General features: G+C 42.6%; 1 protein-coding gene across 1 annotated transcript in view; it reads left to right on the plus strand.

Annotated features, from left to right (window-relative positions):
• LOC142774266 (uncharacterized) overlaps positions 1–26,178 on the plus strand; it is a 447,394-nt gene that overhangs the window by 348,955 nt on the left and 72,261 nt on the right. The gene's annotated exons all lie outside the window — the stretch shown is intronic.

Genomic DNA, 26,178 nt, shown 5'->3' on the forward strand with positions numbered 1-26,178 from the left:
AGAAGTAAGTTCCCTTTGATTAATCTGTAAAGCTCTATTTCCAAAGCGCTTATGACATTGAAAGCTTCTTTAGAACATCTATGCGTACCTCCATAAGCGTTTTAGCTTAGTCCAACCCAGTCATTTTTAGCGGTCGCGTGTCTATTATGGGAACTTCCAGACCCATTTTCCATCACCTGTGTCGGTAACAATCTCTTTAAGGTGCACAGTGTAATAATGCATCCTAAAATAGTCGGAACTCACGTTTGGTACAAGCACATAGACTCCGAAACTATTTTGCTTCATACCTTTTTTTTTTTCAACTCAAATAGGGATCAAGGCCAACACAACCAGGAGAAGTGAGTTCATTTTCGCAAATTTCGTGGTTCACAATCTCTAGATAAACGTTTTTATCTTTATTGAAAACCCGCGAAGTGCGAAAGGAAGGTTTTATATACACAGTCCTGGTTTTCTTGCTTTCCCGATTCTAGTCATCAGAGACTGAACCAGGCGCGGTAAGTTACACTTTACATGCCGCATCGTCTAATGAAGGAAAACGGGGTTACGTTTTACAGTTCTCAGTAGGATAAGCTTTTTGATTTTCGATAAAGCACCACGTCCCTCTATACACAAATTTTGCGCTTGACCGTGTCTTTCTCACAGAAAAGCAGTAGGCATTAAACTCGTAACAAAATAAGTGACGAGATGAATATTCTTCACAAGAAAAAAACATTGTTCTAGTTTGAAATACAACTATGAACGCATGCGTGAATTTTTCTAAACACATGCTCCTAAACTTGTTCATTATGTTTTAATTTTCTTCAGGCATTCATTTCATTCTCTTGTGTTATGCTCCTCAGGCTTAGAACAATTCTTTTAGATATTCTCTACACGGTTTCCAAACTAAAGTAAACAGACTGGTCTGATGAAATGGCACGCATACATTCGTGAGAGAAACATTTATTCCCATATGGGTTTTAGTTTGACATATTGGCGTATTTTCCATAGCCATTTTCGCTAATGTTAAGCTAACAATTCATCAGAAAAGCCAGAAAATTCTAAATAATAAAAAGACACACATTGCGTCTCTCTAATCAGGCAGGATTCATTATTACAAACTATTTCTTTTAGAACAAACTATTTTGAACAAATACGGTGAACAAACTATTTCTTTTAGAAAACATTAATAAAGGGAAATCGAACCTGCTTTAAATTGTTTGTGCCCAAGATCCTAGAAAGAACAAAACCAGTCCTAGTAAGTTGCACTTGTCGTTTCAACTGTATTTATAGTATAAATCCACCTAATTGTCTCTACCCCTCTTGAACTAACCCATGCAGTTTTTATATGATTACTGAGCTCGAAGTTCATATTTCACAACGGAAATCAATCTTTCCTTGGAATCAAGTCCTACTAATGTAGAAGAAATTTTTCTCTGAATAATATGTTTGATTTTGATGATTAATTGTTTGATTTTGATGATTAATACATTGAAAACTTCTTTAGAATATCTATACGTACATCTGCAAACGTTTTTAGATTATTCCAATCCATTGATTTTTAGTGGTCACGTAGTATCGGGTATGGGAACGTCCAGACACAGTTTTCCATCACCTCTGTCGGTAACGCGGTAACGATCTTTTACAGCTGCACAGCGTAATAATGCCTCTTAGAATAGTCGGACCTTAAGTTTGGCACAATCATATAGACACCGAAAGTATTTTGCTTTATACCTCTTTTTTTTACAACTCACATAGGGCCCAAGACCAACAGGACCAGGAGAAGTGAGTTCATTGAATTTCATGGTTCACACTCTTCATATAAACGCTTTGATCCTTTTTGTAAATCCGCTACGAGCGTAACGAACGCTTTACAAAAACGCTCCTGCATTTCTTTCTTTCGTGATTCTAGTGGTCAGAGACGAGTAAAACAGGCGGGGTAAATTGTCAACTAAAGATCAACTTTGCATGACACATCGTCTAATGAAGGAAAGTGGCGTCATGTTTATCAGTTGTCAGCTGAGTACGCTGTTTAGTTTTCAATAAAGCACCATGCCCTTCTATACAAAAGTGAGCATCCATTGCAGTTGACCATGTTTTCCTCACATAGGAGCACCCTTTAAGAATTTCACGACAAAATGGCCATCGAGATGAAAATTTTTTAGCAAAAACCACGTTCTACATTGAAAGAGAACTATGAACGCAAGGTTGCAGTTTTCCAAACAAAACCTGCCAAACTGGTTTGTAACGTCCCATCTCTCTCCACGCATTCATTGCATTCCCTTCTGTTAGTCTCTTCAAGCATAAAATACTTTTCTAAATATTCTCTTCACAACTTCAGAAATAAAGTGTGCAGAATGATCTGGTGAATTGGCACGCATTTCTTTGCGAGAGAAACCTTTATTCCCATGAACGTTTCATTTTAATATAATGGCACATTTCTCTTTACTGTTTTCGCCAAACTTAGGCTAACAATTGATTGTAATTGCGAGGAAATCTTTTAAATTGGCACTCAATGAATCTTTCTACTAAGGCAGAATGTAATATTACCAAATTGTCTGTGAACAAACCTTTCGTTTCGAAAACGTCGAGAAAAAGAAACTGAAGCTGCTTTCAATAGTTTGTGCCTTAGTTCCCAGAAAGAACAAGACAAGGCAAAGTAAGTTGCACTTGTAGTTTCAACTCTAACTACGGTAGAAATCTTCCTAATTGTGTCTACCTCGTCTTCAACTGACCTATCCGGATGTTGATACGGTTACTGTGCTCGAACTTTGTTTTTTGCGACGGAAATCAAAATCTACCCTAAAGATTGAGTCCTACTGGTTCAGAAGTTAGTTCCCTTTGATTAATCTGTAAGACCCTATTTACAAAGTGGTTATGACATTTCAAACTTCTTCAGAATATCTGTATGTACCTCTATAAACATGTTTAGATTAGTCAAATTCATTTCTTTTTAGTGGTCACGTGGGGCCGGTGTGGAAGTGTTGAGACACAGTTTTTCATCACCTGTGTCGGCAACAATCGCTTCCTGCTGCCTAGTGTAACAAAGCCTAATCGAAGCTGAAGTTTGGTACAATCGTAAAGAAACCACATAGGAATATTTTGCTTCATGCCTTTTTTTTCAACTCACATAGGGATCAACACCAACAGGACAAGGAGAAGTGAGTTCACTTTCGTGAATTTTATGGTTCACACTCTTCAGATAAACGTTTTCAGCCCTTTTGTAATTCCATGATGAGCGAAAGAAAGATGGTACAACAACAACCCACCTTTTTTGCTTTTCTAATTATAGTGGACAGAGACGACAGAATCAGGCGTGGTAAGTTGCTAACTTAAGATCCACTTTACATGGTGCATCACGCCTTGAAGGAAGCTGGCACTACGTTTGAATATTGCTACGGTATGAGCCGGGCTGTAGTATGTGCCGGGTAGGTAGAAGATGAAGACGACATTGTCTGGTGCCGCCTGAGGACTCCATCTCTACCGCGACTGCCGGACTTCATCCTCACCCTGTAAATGAATCCACATTTCCTTCAATTCAACCGTAACAGTTTTGTGGTGGAGGCGCTGGGTAATCAACCAAGCAACACGAGGCTTCAAGCGCCTGATCTACGACGAAGCCGCCGCCTTGCTGGACTTCCCCCGTTACCACTGGCAGCTGCGATGTCTCACGGTGAAGAAGGAAACCGGATCCCCGCAGCTTCAGACCTTCTACCAGTCCCAGCAGCACCGCTAGTGCCAGGTTCGCGTGCGGCTGGTCCCTGGTTGCGTCAGGATCTGATAGTGTCTCGCACATTCGGTGGCAAATCTGGCGAGGACGTGGACGCCTGGCTCATACACTACAAACGGGTGAGCAAATACTACCTGTGGGACGCGGCGACCCAGCTGACCAATGTAGTATTTTTCTTAACGGACACAGCACTCGTGTGGTACGAGAACCACGAAGATGCCCTCACGTCATGGGATCGCTTCGTTTCCGAAATAAGAGCGTGCTTTGGAGACTCCGTAGCTAAGAGAAAGCAGGCCGAACAAACGTTACTGCAGAGAGCTCAGAACGCAGGAGAGACGTGCACGACCTATGTCGAGGCAATATTGAAGCTGTGCAAGATTGTCAGCCCTTCTATGTCAGAGGAAGACAAAGTTGGCCACCTGTTGACTGGCATTGCCGAGGATGTGTATCAGTTCCTCATCAGCAAAGACAGCCTTGCTACGGTAACTGACGTCATAAACCACTGTCGCACATTTGAGACCCTGAAGATGCGACGTATCACCCCCAAGTTCGGTCGCCTACCGAATGTAACCATCGTGGCAAGTGTTGACGAATACACGCTGCTTGAACTCGCATCGACAATACGCCAGATCGAGAAAAGCTCACTCGACACACTCGCCCGACGCCGTACGAAGCTACACCCGCACGGCATCCCTCTCGCCCTCCCGTGTCAATTGCGGCAGCAGGCATCGATGACTGCAACTACAGGCCACCCTCACCACCGAGGTGACAGCGCAATAACTACCCGCTGGCGAGGTACGAAGACCGCTTCAGTTACCGCCATCAGCCAGCCAACACCTATTACGACCCGAAGAAAGATGTACCTGCACCACCACCACGTCAGCGCAATGCCTTCCAGGATTACAATGCATACCGCCAAGCCCCTGTGTGCTACCGTTGCGGTATTGCCAGGCATATAGCTCGGCTCTGTCGTCGACAGAGATGGCCGAACTCCCAATATCATACCCCATCAGAGTTTCCGCCAGCGGGATCTGGTCACAACAACGGTCATTGGCCCGCCTATTCCAGGAGTACCTCACAGCGGGGAAATCACCGTGGCAGTTCTCCCGCTTCTGACAGTAGTTTGACGCCTCCATCTGGCCGACTGCATCGTTCCCCTTCGCCGGGACGACGCCTGTCATCACCGCCGCCGCCGGGAAACTAGCCACCACGACCGTTGGAGGTGAGGTCGCACAACAGGATTTGCCTCAGATGCCTCCGCCAGTTATAATGTCGAAGAACAAGATACGTGTGGAAATAGATGGCTTTCGTGCAAGTGCTTTGGTGGACACTGGCGCTACGATATCAGTTATGAGTCTTTCTTTCAAAAGTCGCATTGGCCGCAAAGTTATGTTTTCCTGGGGCAAATCGACAAGGTTTCGTGGTGTTGGTGGGGAAGTACTTCATCCTGCTGGAGTTTGTGCCGTCAATGTCTTATTGGCAGGAAGGGTGTTCCCAACAGAGTTTCTTGTGCTGCAACGTTGTACCCACGATGTGATTCTCGGTCTTGACTTTCTCCAAGGATGTGGCGCTTACGTCGATTGTGGAAGCGGTGAACTTTCCGTCAGCCGTGACATTGTTCCTGCCCTCGTCGATGAGGCGCCCCAGGCCGCGAAGGATACTCTGATTGTTTCCGACGAGCTGACAGTGCCACCATGGTCAATGAGGTCAGTTGCGGTGTTCGCCCCAGAATCTGTCACATCTTTTGACGCCATCGTTGAACCTGCCATCGTTAAATGTGCTAAGAAAGGCATACTCGTCCTTCGTAGTTTGGTATCTGTTGAAGAAGGAGCAACGTTTCTGTGGGTACTTACTGTTCGCCAATGCCGGTTGTGCTCCCTCGAGGAATGAAGCTTGGCGTCTTCGATGATTCCACTGAAGGTTCTGTAGCGGTCGTTAACAACGATGGAAACGAGAAAGGTACACTCACTGGCAAGCGCAGTTGCTCTTACGAGTCGCAGATCCTAGGTATGATTTAGCGCCACTTTGCGGTCACACGAGCAGCAGACGTTACGCCATCTGTTGAGGCGACATGCTTCGGTGTTTGACTTTTGCCAAGAGGAGAAGCCACTACCTTTACCATGTTCTCGCGCTCACCATAGGATTGACACCAGCACTACCCATCCTATCCGACAAAAGCCTTACCGAGTGTCGTCATCAGAACGAAACGTTATTGACGACCAGGTTCAGAAAATGCTGAAGAAGGGTGTCATTGAAGAGTCGTGTAGCCCTTGGGCAGCACCGGTCATCTCGGTTAAGAAGAAAGATGGTGCCTGGCGGTTCTGCGTTGATTACAGAAGACTCAACATCGTGACCAAAAAAAGATGTATATCCGCTGCCTAGGATTGACGATGTTATTGACTGCTTACACTCGGCATCGTACTTTTCTTCAATAAACCTACAACCAGGATATTGGCAGATACCTATGCACCCTTCAGACAAGGAGAAGACCGCATTCGTGACGTCTGATGGACTGTACCAATTCAGTGTGATGCCGTTTGGGCCTGCAACGCCCCCGCCACTTTTGAAAGGTTTATGGACTCTGTCATTTCGTGTTCTTAAATGGGAGGTGTGCCTATGCTACCTAGATGACGTCGTCATTTTTGGGCGCACCTTTGCAGAGCACAACGTCCGTTTAAGCCTTGCTTTAGATTGTGTCGGAAAGGCTGGCTCAATTTTGAACTCTAAGAAGTGCCGGTTTGGTGTACGACAAGCTTTAGTACTCGGTCACTTAGTTGTCAACGATGGTGTCAGGCCGGATCCCCGCAAAATCGAAGCAGTCGGCACATTCAAACCACCCCAGACACCGAAGAAACTTCGCAGCTTCTTGGGCCTATGTTCCTACTTTCGCCGCTTTGTGCCCCGATTCGCGGACGTAGTACACCCACCGACGAGCTTGTTGCGAAAAGACAGCCCATTCAAATGGACACCTGATTGTGATGCCGCATTTTCTGAACTGAAACTTCTACTGACATCTGAGCCTATTCTTCGTCATTTCTATTCTTCTGGTCCTACAGAAGTGCACGGGGACGCAAGTGGAATTAGCATTGGAGGTGTGCTTGTTCAGCGCCATGATAATGCAGAGCATGTTGTTGCTTATACGAGTCGATCTCTAAGCAAGGCTGAAATGAACTAGACGGTGACAGAACAAGAATGTTTTGCGGCTGTATTCGCCATTCAGAAGTTTCGATGTTACCTCTACGGTCGTCCATTCACGATTGTGACAGACCATCATTCATTATGTTGGCTTGTTGCCCTCCGAGACCCTTCTGACCGCCTTGCTCGATGGGCTTTACGCCTCCAAGAATTTGACTTCAGCATTTCGCACAGAAGTGGACGACGTCATTCGGACGCTGATTGCCTTTCTCGCCTGCCTATGAGCACGACGGAGGACAGTGCAGGTACCCTCGACATCTGTTTTGCTGCGGTCTCTCACACGTTTCCTGACGCCAATATCTTCAAACGAGAACAACTGAATGATTTATCTCTAGAGCTTTTGTTCGTTGACGCTCCGAATCTCAAAGGCAGTGGTTGCTTTCGCATTCGTGATGGACTGTTGTGCAAAACGAATTACTCAGCAACCGGCGCACGTTATTTACTGGTTGTACCTCAAAGTCTTCGATGCGACGTTCTCCGTACTATGCACGATGATCCAACGTCAGGACATCTTGGGTTCATTCGCACCCTGCATCGAGTGCAGCAGCGTTTTTACTGGCCTCGAATGCGAGATTTTACGAAACAATACGTCTCGAGCTGCGAGAACTGCCAGCGTCACAAACGACCTACCAGTGCACCGCACGGCCTTCTTCACCCCGTAGAACCGCCTACTACGACTTTCGAGCAAGTGGGCATTGACCTATTGGGCCCGTTTCCCTGATCTTCAAAGAACAACCGCTGGATAATAGTGTGCGTCGACCACCTTACCAGATACGCCGAAACCACTGCGATACCATCTTCTACAGCTGATGGCGTCGCTGCCTTTTTGTTACGCTCCGTTGTTCTTCGCCATGGTCCACCTCAAGTAATCATCAGTGACCGTGGTCGCCAATTCATCGCGGACGCTGTGGAAGGATTGCTTCGCCTCTGCACTTCACAGTTCAGACATTCGACGCCATACCCTCCCCAGACGAATGGTCTTGTAGAACGCACCAATCGAACTCTTACTAACATGCTCGCTAGGTACGTCGCATCCAATCACAAAAACTGGGATGAGACATTAGCATTTATTACTTACGCATACAATACAGCGAAGCACGAGACCACGGACTTCACGCCCTTCTACCTGCTCTACGCTCGATCACCACGCAGCTCCCTTGATACAATCCTTCCATTTAAGCTCCATACCGATGAGTCCGTGGCCGAAACATTGTGCCGGGCTGAAGAAGCCCGCCAAATTGTTTGCTTGCGCACACTGACATCACAAGATCGCTCCAAGCAACGGTACGATCAACGCCATGATGCCATTTCATTCTGCAAAGGTGAATTCGTGTGGTTGTGGAGCCCCCAACAAAAACCTGGTTTATGTCAGAAGTTGTTATCGCAGTACACAGGCCCCTACGTCATTGTAGATCGCTTGACTGACTTGACGTACGTTGTGGCACGCATGACGACACGTTCTCGTCGGTCAAATCGAACGCAGTTGGTGCACGTGGCTCGCCTCAAGAAATTTCATCCCTCCAGCTACTTAAACTAGCCCAGCGGGCTTCGTCTGTGAACCGGAGATTTCTACGGTATGAGCCGGGCTGTAGTATGTGCTGGGTAGGTAGAAGAGGAAGATGACGTTGTCTGGTGCTGCCTGAGGACTCCATCTTTACCGCGACTGCCGAAATTCATTCTCACCCTGTAAATAAATCCATATATCCTTCAATTCAACCGTAACAATATTATCAGCCGACTACGCTTTCTTGTAGTCAATAATACGCCACGTCTATCTATTCACGAATTAGCATACACTGCGCTTGACCATGTGTTTCTCAAAGAAGAGTAGTCGTAAAGAAATTCGCAAAAATATGACCGAAGAGATGAATAATCTTCTACAAAAAACAGCGTACTACAATAAAAAAACAATGAATGCAATGTTTCAGTTTCCTAATATAAGCTGCCAAACTTTTTCATCAAATTCCATCTCTCTCAGGCCATTCGTTGAATTCTCTTCTGTTAGGCTGCTCAGGCGGAAAACATTTTTCAAATATTCTCTACACACTTTCAGAAATAAAGCAATGAGACTGGTCTCATGAAATGGCACCTTTACGTTCGTGAAAGGAACACTTATTCCCATAACGAATTTATTTTGACATATTGGCGTATTTTCCTTCCTAGTTTCCGCCAAGTTAAGCTAACAATACTTCCAAAATGCGAGGGGATTCCTAAATAATAAATAAACATCTATCATCTTTTTAATAAGGCAGACCAAATTGTTTCGGCGAACAAACCACTTCATTTCGAAAACATTGAAAAAAGGAAAGTGAAGCTGCTTCAAATTGTCTGTGCTCTACTTTTCACAAAAAACAAGACCAGGCCAAGTAAGTTGCACTTATGAATTCAAATGTAGTTATGGTATAAATCCGCCAATTTGTTTCCACCTCCTCTTGAACTAAGCCATGCGGATCTTGATATGGTTACTGTGATCTAACTTCGTATTTCGTAATGGAAATCAATATCTTTCCTAAGAATCGAAACCTACTGATTCAGAAGTAAGTTCCATTTGATTAATCTGTAAGGCTCTATTTCCAAAGTGGATATGACATTGATAACTTCCTTTGAATATCTATACGTACCTCTATAAGCGTTTTTATATTAGTCCAATCCAGTCATTTTTAGTGGTCACGTATCTAATAGTGAAACGTCCCGACCAATTTTCCATCACCTGTGTCGGTAACGATCCCTTCAAGCTGCACAGTTAATAATGTCTCTTATATTAGTCGGAATTGAAGTTTGGTACAATCACATGGACTCCGAAAATCTTTTGCTTCATACGTTTTTTTCAATTCACATAGGGATCAAGACCAACAGAACCTGGAGAAGTAAGTTCAATTTCGTGAATTTTTTGGTTCACACTAGCTATATAAACGTTTTTGGCCTTTTTGAATTCCACAACGAGCGAAACTAGTATTTTTAAAAATGGTCCGGCATTTCGTGTTTTTGTGATTCTAGTGGTCAGAAACGACTGACACAGGCACGGTAGGTTGCCAACTAAAAATCCACTTTGCATGACACATCGTCTAATAAAAAAAAAACTGGTGTCACATTTGACAGTTGTCAGCTGACTACGCTGTTTGGTTTTCGATAAAGCACCATGCCAATCTATAAAAAGTGAGCATCAATTGCCGTTAACCGTGTCTTTCTCACAGAAGAGCACTTTTTATGAAATTCGCAACAAAACTGCCACCGAGATGATTAATCTTAAACAAAAAACCACGTTTTACATTGAAAGAAAGTTATGAACGCAAGGTTACATTTTGCTCAACAGAAGCTTCCAAACTTGTTCATTCTGTTCCATCTCTCTCCTGGCAGTAATTGCATCATCTCCTGTTATGCTCCACAGCCGTAAAAAATTTTTGAATTATTTTCTACACCCCTTCGCAAAGGAAGTAAGCAGACTAGTCTGATAAAATGGCACCTTTACATTCGTGAGAGAAACATTTATTCCCATAATGGATAATTTTGACATATTGGCGTATTTTCCGTCGTAGTTTTCGCCAAATTCAATCTAACAATTCATCTAAATTTCGAGGAAGTTCCTTAATATAAATAGACATGCATTGCGTCTCTCTAATAAGGGGGAATTCCATATTACCAAATTGTTGCGAGCAACAAACAATTTCATTTTGAAAACATTGAAAAAGAAAACTGGTATTGTTTGTGCTCTAGTTCCCACCAAGATCAAGACCAGGCCAAGTAAGTTGCACTTGTGGTTTGAAATATAAATATGGTATATATCCACCTAATTGATTCCACATCCCTTTGAACTAACCCATGCGGATGTTGATATCATTATTGTGCTCGAATTTGTATTTCGTGAGGGAAATATATCTTTCCTGTGGATCAACTCTTGCTGGTCTAGAACTAAGTTCCTTTTGATTAATCTGTGAAGTTATATTTATAAAGTGGTTATGACATTGACAACTTCTTTATAATATCTATACGTACTTCTATAAGTGTTTTACATTAGTCCAATCCAGTAATCTTTAGTGGTTACGCACTATCTCATAAGGGAACGTCCAGGATAGTTTTCCATCACCTGTGTCGGTAACGATCTCTTCAAGCTGCACAGCGTAATAATGCCTCTTAGAATAGTCGGAACTGAAGTTTGGTACAACCACACAGACACGGAAAATATTTTGCTTCGTTCTTTGTTTCAACTCACATAGGAATCAAAGCCAACAGGACCAGCAGGAATGAGTTCACTTTCGTGAATTTTATGGTTTACTATCTCCAGATAAAGGTTTTTAGCCCTTTCAGAATTCCGTGATGAAAGAAACGATGATTTTATAAAAACCATCCTGCACTTCTTGCTCTCCTGATTTTGATTTTAGTGGCCAGTGACGACTGAAACAGGCGCGGTAAGTTGCCAACTAAAGATCCACTTTGCATGACACATATTATAATGACGAAAACTGGCGTTGCGTTTCACAGTTGTCAACTGATTACGCTGTTTGGTTTTCGATAACGCACCATGCCAATCTATACAAAAGAGAGCATCAATTGCGGATGACCATGTCTTTCTTTCAGAAGAGCAGTCGACGAAATTCGCAATAAAATGGCCACCGAGATTAATGTTTTTCAACAAAAAACCATGTTCTACATTGAAAGAGCATTATGAACGCAAGGTTGCAGTTTTCTAGACAGACGCTGCCAAACTTGCTCATTATGTTCCATCTCCCTCCGGGAATTTATCGCATTCACTTCTCTTATGCTCTACAGGTGTGAAACCTTTTCAAATATTCTGTACCCACCTTCAGAAATGAACTAAGCACACTGGTCAGATGAAATGGCACGCATACGTGCCTGGGACAACTATTTGTTCTCACAAATGTTTCAATTTGATATAATGGCACAAATTCTATCGCTGCTTTCGTTGAAGTTAGGCTGCCAATTCACCGAAATCACCAAGAAATTCTTAAATTTCAAATTGTCATCTGTTGCGTCTTTATGTAAGGCGGAAATCAATGTTACAAAATTGTTGTGGGAAACAACTCATCTCATTTAGAGAACATCGAAAAGAGGAAACTAAAGCTGCTTTCAATCGTTTGTGCTGTAGTTCCCAGAATAAACAAGAACAGGCCAAGTCAGTTGCACTTATGTTTTCAACTACAAATATCGTATGAATCTGCTAATTGTTTCCACCTCTTCTTGAACTAACTGATGAAGATTTAGATACATTTGCTATGCTAGAAATTCTTTTTTCGTAACTGAAATCAATATCTTTCCAAGGGATCAAGGCCTACTGGTAACGAAGTAAGTTCCCTTCGAATACTTTGTAAGTTTGTATTTCCAAAGTGGTTATTTCATTGAAAACTTCTTCGGGATATCTATTGATAACTCTAGAAACATTTTTATATTAGTCCTTTTCATCCCTTTCTACTGGTCACGTATTATTCAATAAGGGAACGTCCAGATACTAATTTTCATCACCTGTGTCTGTAACGATCTCTTCCACCTGCACAGCCTTATAATGCTTCTTAGTATAGTCTGAATTAAAGCTTGAATAAAAATTGTATAGACACTGGAAATATTTTGCTTCATGCCTGTTTTTCATTTTAAATAGGGATCAAGACCAACAGCACCAGGAGAAGTGAGTTCATGTTCGATAATTTCGTGGTTAACACTCTGCATATAAACGTTTATCAGCTCTCTTTGAATTCCGTGACGACCGAATTGAAGGGTTATAAAAACGGACCTGCTTCCTTGTTTTGCTGATTCTAGTGGTCAGAGATGACTGAACCAGGCGCAGTAAATTGCTAACTAAAGATCACCTTTACATGGCGTATCGTCCAATGAAGGAAACTGGCGTTCCGTTTCACAGTGATCAACAGACTAGGCTTTTTTTGCTTTCGATAAAGGACCACGTCCATCTATACACACGTTTTGCGCTTGACATTTTGTTTTTCAGAGAAGAGCAGTCATCAATAAATTCGAACCAAAATGACCGACGAGATTAATAATCTTATAAAAAAACCATGCCCTACTTTGAAATATTACTATAAACGCAAAGTTGCAGTTCTCTAAACGCAAGCAGCCAAACTTGTTCATCATGTTCTATCTCTCTTCGGGCATTCATTGCATTTCCTTCTGTTCTGAGCCTAAGGTGTAAAACACTTTTGAGATATTCTTTTCACTCTTTCAGACATAAAGTAACCAGACTGGTCTGATGAAATGGAACCTTTACGTTTGTTAGAAAAATATTTATTGCCAAAAAGAAATTATTTTGACCTATGAAACATTTTGCATCGTTGTTCTCGCCAAAGTTAGGCGAAGTAATCTTCGCAATTGCGAGGAAATCTTTATTTTAAATTGGCTTCATTGCGTCTTCCTGATAAGGCATAATTTATATTACAAAATTGTTGTGGTGAGCAAACCATCTCAGTTCGAAAACGTCCAGAAAAGGAAACTGAAGTTGCTTTCATTTGTTTGTGCCCTAGTTTCCAGTAAGAACAAGACCAGGCTAAGTAAATTGCACTCGTGGTTTCAGTTCTAAATATGCTATAAATCTGCCTAATTGATTCCACCTCGTCTTGAACTAACGCACGCGGATGTTGATATGGTTACTGTGCTCGAACTTCATATTTCTTAACGGAAATCAACATCTTTCCTAGCGATCGAGCCTACTGGCCCAGAAAAAAAGTTCCCTTGGAATAATTCATTAGGCTCTATTTTCAAAGTTGTTATGACTATGAAAAATTCTTTAAACTATCTATATGTGACTCTAAGAAAGTTTTTTTTTTGGTCTTATTCAGTCCTTTCTGTGGTCACGTAGTATCCAGTATAGGAAAGTCCAGACACTGTTTTTCATCAACTCTGTCGGTAACGATCTCTTCCAGCTGCGCAGCGCAATAATGCCTCTTCGAGTAGTCGAACCTGACGTTTGGTGCAATCATATAGACCCCGAAAATATTTTGCTTCATACATCTTTTTTTTTTCAACTTACATAGAGATCAAGACCAACAGGACCAGGAGAAGTGAGTTCATTGAATTTCATGATTCACTAACTCCATGTGAACGCGTTTAGCCCTTTTAGAATTCTGCTACGAGCGTAACAAACATTTTACAAAAATGGTGTTGCATTTCTTGCTTTCATGATTCTAGTGGGCAGAGACGACTGAAACAGGAGGGGTAAGTCGCCTATAAAGGTCCACTTTGCACTGCACATCGTCTAATGAAGGAAACTGGCGTTATGTTTGACATTTGTCAGCTGTATACACTGTTTTGTATTCGATAATGCACCATGCATGCCAATCTATACAAAAATGAGCATTCATTGCATTTTACTGTGTCTTTCTCTCAAAAGAGCAGACTTTATTAAATTCAAAACAAAATGGCTGCCGAGAGGAATAATCTTCACTAAAAAACCACGTTCTACATCGAAAGAGAACTATGAACGCAAGGTTGCAGTTTTTTGAACAGAAGCCGGCAAACTTGTTCATAATATTCCATCTTCGTCCGGACATTGATTGCATTCTCTTCTGTTATTTTCCTCAGGCATGCAATATTTTCGACTTATTCTCTACACAACTTCAGAAATGAAGTAAGCAGACTGATCTCATGAAACGGCATGAATACGTTCGTGAAGGAAACTTTTATTATCAGGAACGTTTATTTTGATATAATGACACATTTTCCATCGCTGTTTTCGCCGAACATAGGCTAATGATTATTTGCCATTGCAAGGAAGTCTTAAATTTCAAACTGGCGCTCAATGAGTCTTTCTATTAGAGCAGAATGTATTATTACCACATTGTTGCGGTGAACAAACCATTTCATTTCGAAATCGTCGAGAAAAAGAAACTGAAGTTGTTTTCAATCATTTGTGCACTAGTTCCCAGAAAAAACAAGATCAGGCGAAGTTGCACTTGCGGTTTCCACTCTAAATATGGTATAAACCTTCCTAATTTTGTCCACCTCATCTTCAACTAACCTATTCGGATGTTGATATGGCTACTGTGCTCGAACTTTGTATTTCATAACGGAAATCACATCATTCAAAGGGATCGAGTGTTCCTGGTCCAAAAGTATGTTCCCTCTGATTAATCTGTAAGACTGCATTTCTAAAGTGGTTTCGACGTTTAAAACTTCATCGGTGTATCTATATGTACCTCTATAAATGTTTTGACATTAGTCCAATCCATTCCTTTTTAGTGTTCACGTAGTTCTAGTGTGGAAATTTTCAGACACAGTTTTTAAACACCTGTTTCGGCAACAATCTCTTTCTGCTGCACAACGTAACAATGCCTAGTTAGAGCTGAAATTTAGTACAATTGTAAAGAAACCCCATAGGAATATTTTGCTTCATATTTTTTTTTCAACTCACATAGGGATCAACACCAACAGGACAAGGAGAAGTGAGTCCACTTTCGTGAATTTCATGGTTCACACTCTCCAGATAAACGTTTTAGTCCTTTCGAAATTCCGTGACGAGCGTAAGAAAGCTTTTATAACAACAGTCCTGCTTTTCTTCCTGTCTTAATTGTAGTTGCCAGAGACGACTCAGCCAGGCTTGGTAAGTTGCTAACTTAAGATCCACTTTATATGGTGCTTCGCGTAATGAAGGAAGCTGGCGCTACGCTCGACATTGTCAGCAGACCACGCTTTTTTTTTTCTCGATCATGCACCACGTCTATCTATACAGGAGTTAGCTTAAATTGCGTTTGACCGTGTCTCTCTCAAAGAAGAGCAAGAGAATAATCTTCTACAAAAACCGCGTACTACATTGAAAAAAAACTATGAATGCAAGGTTTCAGTTTCATAATATAGGTCGCCAAACTTGTTGATCCGAATCCATCTCTCTCCGGGCATTCGTTAAATTCTCTTCTGTTATGCTGCTGTGGCGGAAAACATTTTTTGAAATATTCTCTACACAGTTTCAGAAATAAAGCAACGAGACCGGTCTGATGAAATGGCACCTTTAAGTTCGGGAGGGAAACAGTTATTCTCATAACGGTTCTATTTTTGATATACTGGCATAATTTCCATCGTAGTTTTCGCCAAAGTTAAGCTATCAATACATCAAAAATGCGAAGAAATTCATAATTATTAATTAGATGTCTATTGCGTCTTTCTAATAAGGCAGAATTCCTTATTACTAAATTGTTGCGGCGAACAAACCATTTCTTTTCAAAAATATTGAAAAAAGGAAAGTTAAGCTGCTTTAAATAGGCTGTGCTCTAGTTTCTACAAAAAACAAGATCAGGCCAAGTAAGTTGTACCTATGATTTGAAATTAAAATATGGCATGAATCAGCCTTCTTGTTTCCACCTCCTCTTCAACTAACCTATGCGGATGTTGATTTGGTTACTGCGCTCCTACTTAGTATTTCGCAACGTAAATTCATATTCTTTTAGGGATCGCCTTCTACTGGTCCAGAAGTAAGTTCCCTTTGATTAATCTGAAAGGCTCTATTTCCAGAGTGGTTATGACATTGAAAACTTTTTCAGAATATCTATGCGTACCTCTATAAGCGTTTTTAGATTAGTCCAGCCCAGTCATTTTTAGTGGTCGCGCATCTAATATGGGAACATCGAGACCAATTTTCCATCACCTGTGTCGGTTACGATCTTTTCAAGGTGCACAGTGTAATAATGCATCCTACAATAGTCGGAACTCACGTTTGGTACAAGCACATAGACTCCGAAACTATTTTGCTTCATACCTTTTTTTTTTTTCAACTCACATAGGGATCAAGGCCAACACAACCAGGAGAAGTGAGTTCATTTTCGCTAATTTCGTGGTTCACAATCTCCAGATAAACGTTTTTATCCTTTTTAGAAATCCGCGAAGTGTGAAAGGAAGGTTTTATATAAACAGTCCTGGCTTTCTTGCTTTCCTGATTCTAGTCGTCAGAGACAACTGAACAAGGCGCGGCAAGTTACACTTTACATGCCGCATCGTCTAATGAAGAAAATTGGGTTTGCGTTTTACAGTTTTCAGCAGAATACGCTTTTTGGTTTTCGATAAAGCACCACGCCCCTCTATACACAAGTTTTGCGCTTGACCGTGTCTTTCTCACAGAAAAGCTGTCGTCATTATATTCGTAACGAAATAACTGACGAGATGAATAATCTTCACAACAAAAAAGACATCGTTTTAATTTGAAATAGAACTACGAACGCAAGCGTGCATTTTTCTAAACATATGCTGCCAAACTTGTTCATTATGTTTTATTTTTCTTCACGCATTCATTGCATTCTAATCTGTTATGCTCCTCAGGCTTAAAACAATTCTTTTAGATAATCTCTACACGGTTTCCAAAATAAAGTAAACCGACTGGTCTGATGTAATGGCACGCATACGTTCGTGATAAAAACATTTATTCCCATATGGATTCTAGTTTCGCATATTGGCGTATTTTCCGTAGCCATTTTCGCTAATGTTAAGCTAACAATTCATCAGAAAAGCGTGAAAATTCTAAATAATAAAAAGACACGCATTGCGCCTCTCTAATCAGGCAGGATTAATTATTACCTAATTGTTGCGGTGAACAAACAATTTCATTTAGAAAACCTGGGTAATGGGAAGCTGAACCTGTTTTAAATTGTTTGTGCCCTAGTTCCTTGTAAGAACAAAAAAAGGCTAAGTAAGTTGCACTTGTGGTTTCAACTATATTTACAATATAAATCCACTTAAATGTTTCTACTTCCTCTTCAACTAACCAATGCAATTTCTACATGATTACTGAACTCGAAGTTCGTATTTCGTAACGCAAATCAATATCTTTCCTTGAAATCAAGTCCTATCTATGTAGAAAAACTTTTTTTCTGATTAATCTGTAAGGCCTATTTGTAAGGTGGTTATAACAATGAAAACTTCTTTAGAATATCTATACGTACATCTGTAAAAATTTTTAGACTAGTCCAATCTATTGATCTTTAGTGGTCACGTATCGGATGTGGGAACGTCCAGACACAGTTTTCCATCACCTCTGTCGGTAACGATCTCTTCCAGCTGCACAGCGTAATAGTACCTCTTAGAATAGACGGACCTTCACTTTGGCACAATCATATAGACACCGAAGGTATTTTGCTTTATACCTCTTTTTTTTCAACTCACATAGGGACCAAGACCAACAGGACCAAGAGAAGTGAGTTCATAAAATTTCTTGGTGTACACTTTCCATATAAACGCTTTTAACCCTTTTGAAAATCCGCTACGAGCGTAACGAACGCTTTACAAAAACGGTCCTGCATTTGTTTTGTGATTCTAGTGGTCAGAGACGATTGAAACAAGCGGGGTAAATTGCCAACTAAAGATCCACTTTGCATGACACATCGTCTACTGAACGAAAGTGGCGTTATGTTTGCCAGTTGTCAGCTGAATACGCTGTTTTGTTTTCAATAAGGCACCATGCCCATCTATACAAAAGTGAGCATCCATTGCAGTTGACGATGTCTTTCTCACAAAAGAGCAGACTTCATGAATTTCACAACAAAGTGGTCACCCAGATGAAAAATTTTCAGCAAAAACCACGTTCTACATTGAAAGAGAACTATGAACACAAGGTTGCAGTTTTCCAAACAGAACCTGCCAAACTGGTTTGTAATGTTCCATCTCTCTCCACGCATTCAATGCAATCGCTTCTGATGGTTTCTTCAAGAATAAAATACTTTTTGAAGTATTCTCTGCCCAACTTCATAAATAAAGTGGGCGGAATGGTCTGGTGAAATGGCATGCATACGTTCGTGAAAGAAACCTTTATTCCCAAGAACCCTTCATTTTGATATAATGGCACATTTTCCATTACTGTTTTTGCCAAACTTAGGCTAACAATTGATTGTAATTGCGAAGAAATCTTTATTTTAAATTGGCGCTCAAAGAATCTTTCTAATAAGGCAGAATGTATTATTACCAAATTGTTGCGGTGAAGAAACCATTTCATTTAGAAAACGTCCAGAAAAAGAAACTGAAGCTGCTTTCAATCATTTGTGCCCTAGTTCCCAGAAAGAACAAGACAAGGCCAAGTAAATTCCACTTGTGGTTTCAATTCTATGGTAGAAATCTTCCTAATTGTGTCTACCTCGTCTTCAATTGACATATTCGGATGTTGGTATGGTTACTGTGCTTGAACTTCGTATTTCGTGACGGAAATCAAAATCTCTCCTAGAGATCGAGTCCTACTGGTTCAGAAGTTAGTTCCCTTTGAATAATCTGTAATACCCTATTTACAACGTCGTTATGACATTTAAAAATTCTTCGGAATATCTGTATGTACCTCTAAAACATTTTTTGATTAGTCAAATTCATTCCTTTTTAGTGGTCACTTGGGGCCGGTGTGGAAGTGTTGAGAGACATTTTTTTCGTCACCTGTGTCCTGTGAGTGAGAATTTATTAGAAGGTAGAGAGGTCGGCCTGAGCTAGTTCACTCTAGCCTGCTACTCTACACAGGGGATAAGGGAAAAGGGAAGGAAAGAGGGATGAAGGGTGATGATGGGGACAAGAAGAGGTGGTGCGTATGTACAGTAGCCACTTAGCATAGTACCCTACAGTCTAGTTTCTAGTCCAGTGGTTTTTATAAAGTCTAGAACAACCTTTGTAGCAGTTTTTGACACTGTTTGGTCGTTCATTGCTGACAATATGTGGCTTTCACTTAATGGTGTTCGTCCAATGCTTGCCAACGTTGCCGTTAGCATTTTTCTTTGCGCCACGTATAATGCACAGTCACAAAATATGTGAGCTATCGTTTCGCGCTCTTGGCAGCGTTCACAATTTGGGCTGTCCGCATGGCCGATTAGGTGGGTGTAGTGGCGAGTGAAGGCGACGCCCAGGCGAATTCGGTGCAGTATATTAGCATGTCTTCGGCTGATTTTATTTGGAAGACGAAAAGTCTTACCGGGGTCTGTTTCCCACAGGCGCTTGTTCCGGTGATCTGGTAGCGACCAGTAAGTGGTAGCGCATTCGCGCATGAGTGATCTCAACAATGTGTTGACGTCACCTCGCGAGTAGGGTACCTTGACGTACATAGGAGCGTTGTATATTGCCGCTCTTGCTTCGCTATCGGCTGTTTCGTTGCCAATCAGGCCGCAGTGTCCAGGAATCTATTGAAGTGCAATCAAGTGGCCACTCCTGTGTGTTAGGTCAAATGCTTGGACGATTTCTAACGTTACCTCAAAAAATTGGCCTCTTCTTGAGCAAGAATGAATAGCTTGAAGCGCTGATTTTGAATCAGACAGAATCGTCCATTTATGCAGTGCTTGGTCGTTCACAAATTTTATGGCTTCTTGTATAGCAACAAGTTCTGCAGCTGTCGAAGATGACCTATGATCTAATTTGTACTGTCGAGAAATACCGAATTGAAGGATCACGAAGGCTGCAGCTGAGGCGGATGAAGTTACGGATCCATCGGTGTAAATGTGCACAGAGTCGCTGTATCGGTCATCTAAATGTGCCAAGGTGAGTTGCTTGAGGGCAATATAAGAAACATGCGACTTATACAAAATTCCACGTATGTGAAGGCACACCAGTGGTTTAGTCAATGTCCATGGAGGCACTGCAGGGATTACGGCAGGTGCAAAGCCTGACGGGATCATGTGCCTATGCGTATCGAGGCATCGCGAATAGGTGCAGCCTGGTCGGTCCACTTGTAGCGAAGACAAAGGGTGCTGTGCATGTCGGGTCAGCAGACGAAGGTGCACTCGAAGAGGCTCACAGGACGTGTAAACCTGTATAGGGTAGGTGCGTGACTCCTCTATAGTGCCAGAGGTAGATGTGCACCGTGGCAGGCCAAGACATATTCTCAGTGCTCGTGCCTGAAGGCTCTCTAAAGTACGAAGGCACGTTGCCCGCATGCTGAAAAGCACAGCTGAGCTGTACCTTATATAGCCCACAAACAATGCCTTGTATAACTGCAGAAGACTTTTCTCCGAAGGGCCCCATCTCAGTCCTGCTATAACACGAAGGACATACAAAAGGCTGATTAGTTTGTTTCGCAGCGCAGTCACATGCTTTGACCAGGACAGGTTGCGATCAATGACGACCCCTAAATAGCGGTGGTGCTTAACCACGGGAATCACTGCTCCGTGAGCGAAGATTGGGTACCGCGACATTGATTTCTTCGTAAATGCCAATGCAGCACATTTTGCTATTGAAAGTTCCAGGCCTTGACGACGTAAGTACTCAGATGTTATTGATGTGCCTTGTTGTAGCCTTGCTCGCAGTTGTGGTTGCGTTGCTCCAGATGCCCATATGCATATGTCGTCCGCATACGCACTGATTCTGACAACGTCGGGAAGCTCAGCTTCAAGGCCAATGAGTGTTATGTTAAAAAGCATGGGGCTCAGGACGGCGCCTTGCGGAACACCACGGCTTACGAGGTGCCTGGCCATGTCACCGTCGGATGTCGACATAAAAATGGTACGTCCTCTGAGATAGCTCCCTACCCATGCGTGTAGTCGGCCACCTACGCCGATGTCTTCAAGTGCGTCAAAAATGGCCTCATGGTAAACGCTATCGTACGCGCCCTTTATATCTAACAAAATGGCCCCTACCAATCTCCGACGTTGTTTTTTCTTTTCAACAGAAGAAACTAGATCTACAACACCATCTGTAGATGATCGACCACTACAGAAGCCATTTATAAAATGTGGTAAGCCGACATTATTCTCCAGCAGCCATTCCAATCTTGCCAGCACCATGCGTTCCATCACCTTACCGATGCAACTGGCTAGGGCAATGGGTCTATAAGAAGACAACTCGTGTGAACACTTGCCTGGTCACTATGCGTAAGGCCACTATGCGGCTGCACTTCCAACTCTCTGGGACTGTCGCTGTTTCCCACGTAGAGTTGTAGAACGACAAGAGAGCCTGGCTTGCTTCCTGGCTGAGGTGATATAGAGCCTAATAAGTGATTCCGTCAGGCCCTGGTGCGGACGACCGTCGGGACGTAGAAATCGCAGCGTCGAGTTCGTGCATTGTGAATGGTAAGTCGAGGCGATCGTCGCTGGAGGGCGGTGAGGCTAAATACGAAGGTGATATTGATGAGGAGGACATACCTACGAGTAAGTGGCAGTAATCTTCTGCAACCTCTACTTGAGGTCGACCTTACTTCAGAGCCAAAGATCGGAAAGGGAACAACTGTTGAGTTGGCGTCTGAAGGCTTCGGACAGTTTGCCATATTCGAGACAGGGGTTTTCTGGGATCAAGAGAGCTACAAAATACCCTCCACCGTTGCCTATCGAGCTTATCGAGGCGTCGCAATACATGTCGTTGTGCTTGGCGTGCTGTAGATAGGTCAAACGGTGATTTCGTCCTCCTGTATTTTCTCTCTGTCCGGCGACGAATTGCACGAAGGTATTCATATTGTGAGTCAAGTTGTGATCTTGGTAGCGACGCATTCACAAGTTTCGTATGCGTTGTTAAGGCTGATGCAATTAGGCTTTCTATTTCAGATATAGATTGAATGTTCCCGCACTGAGCATTTACAGAAGCTTGAAATCCTGGCCAGTCTACGCTTTTCACAGGCCGGGGCGACGAACGACGGAATCCTTTTAGCTGTATATATGTAGGGAGATGGTCACTTCCATGTGTTTCAACGTCTACAAACCAACAGGTGGTAGGCAAGGGACTTCTGCTCACAAAACATACGTCTAGGCAGGTGCTGTATGATGCGCCACGGAAGTAAGTAGGTGAGCCATCGTTAATGGACATAAGGCCCTGATTGAGCACAAAATCGGCAATGTCCCTACCGCGGGTGTTCATTGAGGAAGAACCCCACATGGGATGATATGCATTTAAATTCCCAGCTAATACATGTGGTCCAGGGCAAGCTTGGAGAACAGACAAGAGATGGGGACAGTCCACGTGGCTTCTAGGAGGAATGTATCCACCAATGATTGATATTGAACGTCGCTTGTGCTTTATAGATAGGCAAATATAGTCGTTAGAAGCATGAAGAGCCACGGCATGTCTCACGTACGTTAAATCTTGACGTACGCATATAAATACTTTGCTCGCATTTCGATCATCCCGTGACCATAAATTGACGTATCCGGAAATACGAAACGACGACATCATATTCGGCTCACATATTACAACCAACGGAAATTTGTATTTAAATATCCGTTGTCGAAAGTCAGACAATCGGCTTCGCAAACCTCGTGCGTTCCACTGCATTATAGCAGAGGTGCGCACACGTTCATCGTAGAAATTCGCCATATTGTTTATGAAAGGGTCAGCAGTAGCGGTTCCAGCACGTTGAGGATCTGCACTGCTGTTTTCGCTCCTGGTGTGTGTAGCTCGTTGAGAATCGCACGAATAGATTTTAGTAGATGCTTCAGCATAGTTTGGCTCTTCTCAGTGTCTTGCCTATCATTTTCCACCCTCTTTGAATTTGCAGCCCATGATGTGGTCTTTTTTATCGCTCCGGTTGGTAACGAAGGCCACTCAGTATCTGAAGCATCGGCGTGCAACGCGGGCGTTGGTCCACTATCTGCATCCCTGGGACGTGGTGCGTACAACATGGGTGTAGCGGCCTGATAATGCGCACGTGTATGTTCATCTGTTGCTGATGGTGATGCATCACTCCTATGTCCACTATGCTTTCGCTGGTGCCTACGTTTTGGACGGCGTCTGTGTCGGCGGATGGACGTGACTGCCTCTCTGTGTGTCGACTTGTCTCTGACCATCTTTCGCAGGATGCGAATTTCTTCTTTGATCTTCGGGCACTCCTTCGACGTTGCTTCATGCGCACCAGAGCAGTTTGGGCATTTCAATGAAACAGCAGTATCACAGTTTTCCACCTTATGAGACCCGCCACACCGCTGGCAAGTTGTCTCACTTTTGCACACTGCGCTGACGTGTCCCAACTTGCAGCACTTATGACACTGCAAAGGCCGTGGCACGTAAGGGCGCACGGGATGTCTCACGTATCCAACCTTCACGCTAGGGGGCAGAGTCTCAGAATCAAATACTAGTTTGATGCAGCGAGACTGCCCGAAGCGGCGTATGGTCACGATTTTGACTGTCGACGTCACAAGATTCTGCAGGTCAGCGTCTGTGATGTCAGCATCGACGTCATTTACCACGCCAGTCGTTGTTCCTTTCCCGTGAGCGAGAAACGCGCGAACTGTAATACTTCCGAGCTGCGTGACGGCCTTCAGTTTGTCAAGAATGGTTTTGTTTGTCACATCAACTGACAGTATGTTTTTCCTACTATTTATGCGAATTTCATTCACTTGAGCAGGTGCAACTCGCTCGAAATATTTAGTCAATGACTGCCTTTTTAGTGAGTTCAGGTTGTCTGATGTAGACATGGCTACATACGAGATGGTGAAACATCGCTTACTTTTGTCTAGCGCCGGTTGTGGCTCCGCCGTTGATGACGTCCTGCGAAGCTTCCTTTTCAACCGGTGGGTATGGAATGTCCTGAAGTCGACTTCCGATTCCATCACTTCCACGGATGAGCTCTCGGTAGAATCATCACAAGGAGCAGATGCGCCAACGCGGTCACCCACATTCGGTCCATCCTTATGCAAACGACTAGGGCCCGCTGTCTCGTTGGATGGATGGTCCCCCATCCCGGGGGGTGACGTCTTCCGTTCCGCTTGTTCAGAGAAAGTCAGGAATTCCGACAGTTTAAAAAAAAACGATAGTTGTCCAAGGCAGAATTATGCCCAAACCGTCAAATGTGTCGGCAACAATCGCTTCCTGCTGCACAATGTAACAATGCCTAGACGAAGCTGAGTTTGGTACAATCGTAAAGGAACCACATAGGACTACTTTGCTTCATGCGTTTTTTTTTTCAACGGACATAGGGATCACCACCAACAGGACAAGAAGAAGTGAGCTCACTTTCGTGAATTTCATCTTTCACACTCTTCAGATAAACGTTTTTAACCCTTTTGGAATTCCATGACAAGAGAAAGAAAGATGCTACAACAACAGCCTTGCTTTTTTGCTTTTCTAATTATAGTGGACAGAGACGACTGAACCAGGCGTGGTAAGTTGCTAACTTAAGATCCACGTTACATGGCACATCCCGCAATGAAGGAAGCTGGCGCTACGTTTGAATATTACCAGCTGACTACGCTTTCTTGTTGTCAATAATACGCTACGCCTATCTATTCAGGAGTTAGCATACACTGCGCTTGACCATGTGTTTCTCGTATAAGAGTAGTCGTCAATAAATTCGCAACAATATGACCGACGAGGTGAATAATATTCTACAAAAAACCGCGTACTACATTAAAAAACAATGAATGCAATGTTTCAGTTTCCTAATATAAGCTGCCAAACTTGTTCATCAGATTCCATCTCTCTCAGGCCATTCGTTGAATTCTCTTCTGTTATGCTGCTCAGGCGGAAAACATTTTTCAATTATTCTCTAGACACTTTCAGAAATAAAGCAACGAGACTGGTCTCATGAAATGGCACCTCTACGTGCGTGAAAGAAACACTTATTTCCATAACGAATTCATTTTGAATAATTGGCATATTTTCCTTCCTAGTTTCCGCCAAATTAAGCTAACAGTACTTCCAAATGGCGAGGGGATTCCTAAATAATAAATAGACATCTATTGCGTCTTTTTAATAAGGCAGAATTCATTATTACCAAAAATTTTCGGCGAACAAACCATTTCATTTCGAAAACATTGAAAAAGGAAAGTGAAGCTGCTTTAAATTGTCTGTGCTCTACATTTCACAAAAAACAAGACCAGGCCAAGTAAGTTGCACCTATGGTTTCAACTGTAAACATGGTATAAATCCGACAATTTGTTTCCACCTCCTCTTGAACTAAGCCATGCGGATGCTGATATGGTTATTGTGATCTAACTTCGTATTTCGTAACGGAAGTAAATATGTTTCCTATGAATCGAGTCCTATAGGTCCAGAAGTAAGTTCCATTTGATTAATCTTCAAGGCTCTGTTTCCAACGTGAATATGACATTCATAACTTCCTTGGAATATCTATACGTACCTCTATAAGCGTTTTTATATATTAGTCCATTCCAGTCATATTTAGTGGTCACGTATCTAATATTGGAACGTACCGACCAGTTTTCCATCACCTGTGTCGGTAACGATCTCTTCAAGCTGCACAGTTTATAATGCCTCTTAGAACAGTAGGAATTTATATTTTGGTACAATCACATGGACTGCGCAAATCTTTTGCTTCATACCTTTTTTTCAACTCACATAGGGATCAAGGCCAACAGAACCAGGAGAAGTGAGTTCATTGAATTTCATGGTTCCACTTTCCATATAAACGTTTTTAGCCCTTTTCGAATTCC

The sequence above is a fragment of the Rhipicephalus microplus genome, chromosome 10, assembly GCF_043290135.1.
Source record: "Rhipicephalus microplus isolate Deutch F79 chromosome 10, USDA_Rmic, whole genome shotgun sequence".
NCBI lineage: Eukaryota > Metazoa > Arthropoda > Arachnida > Ixodida > Ixodidae > Rhipicephalus > Rhipicephalus microplus.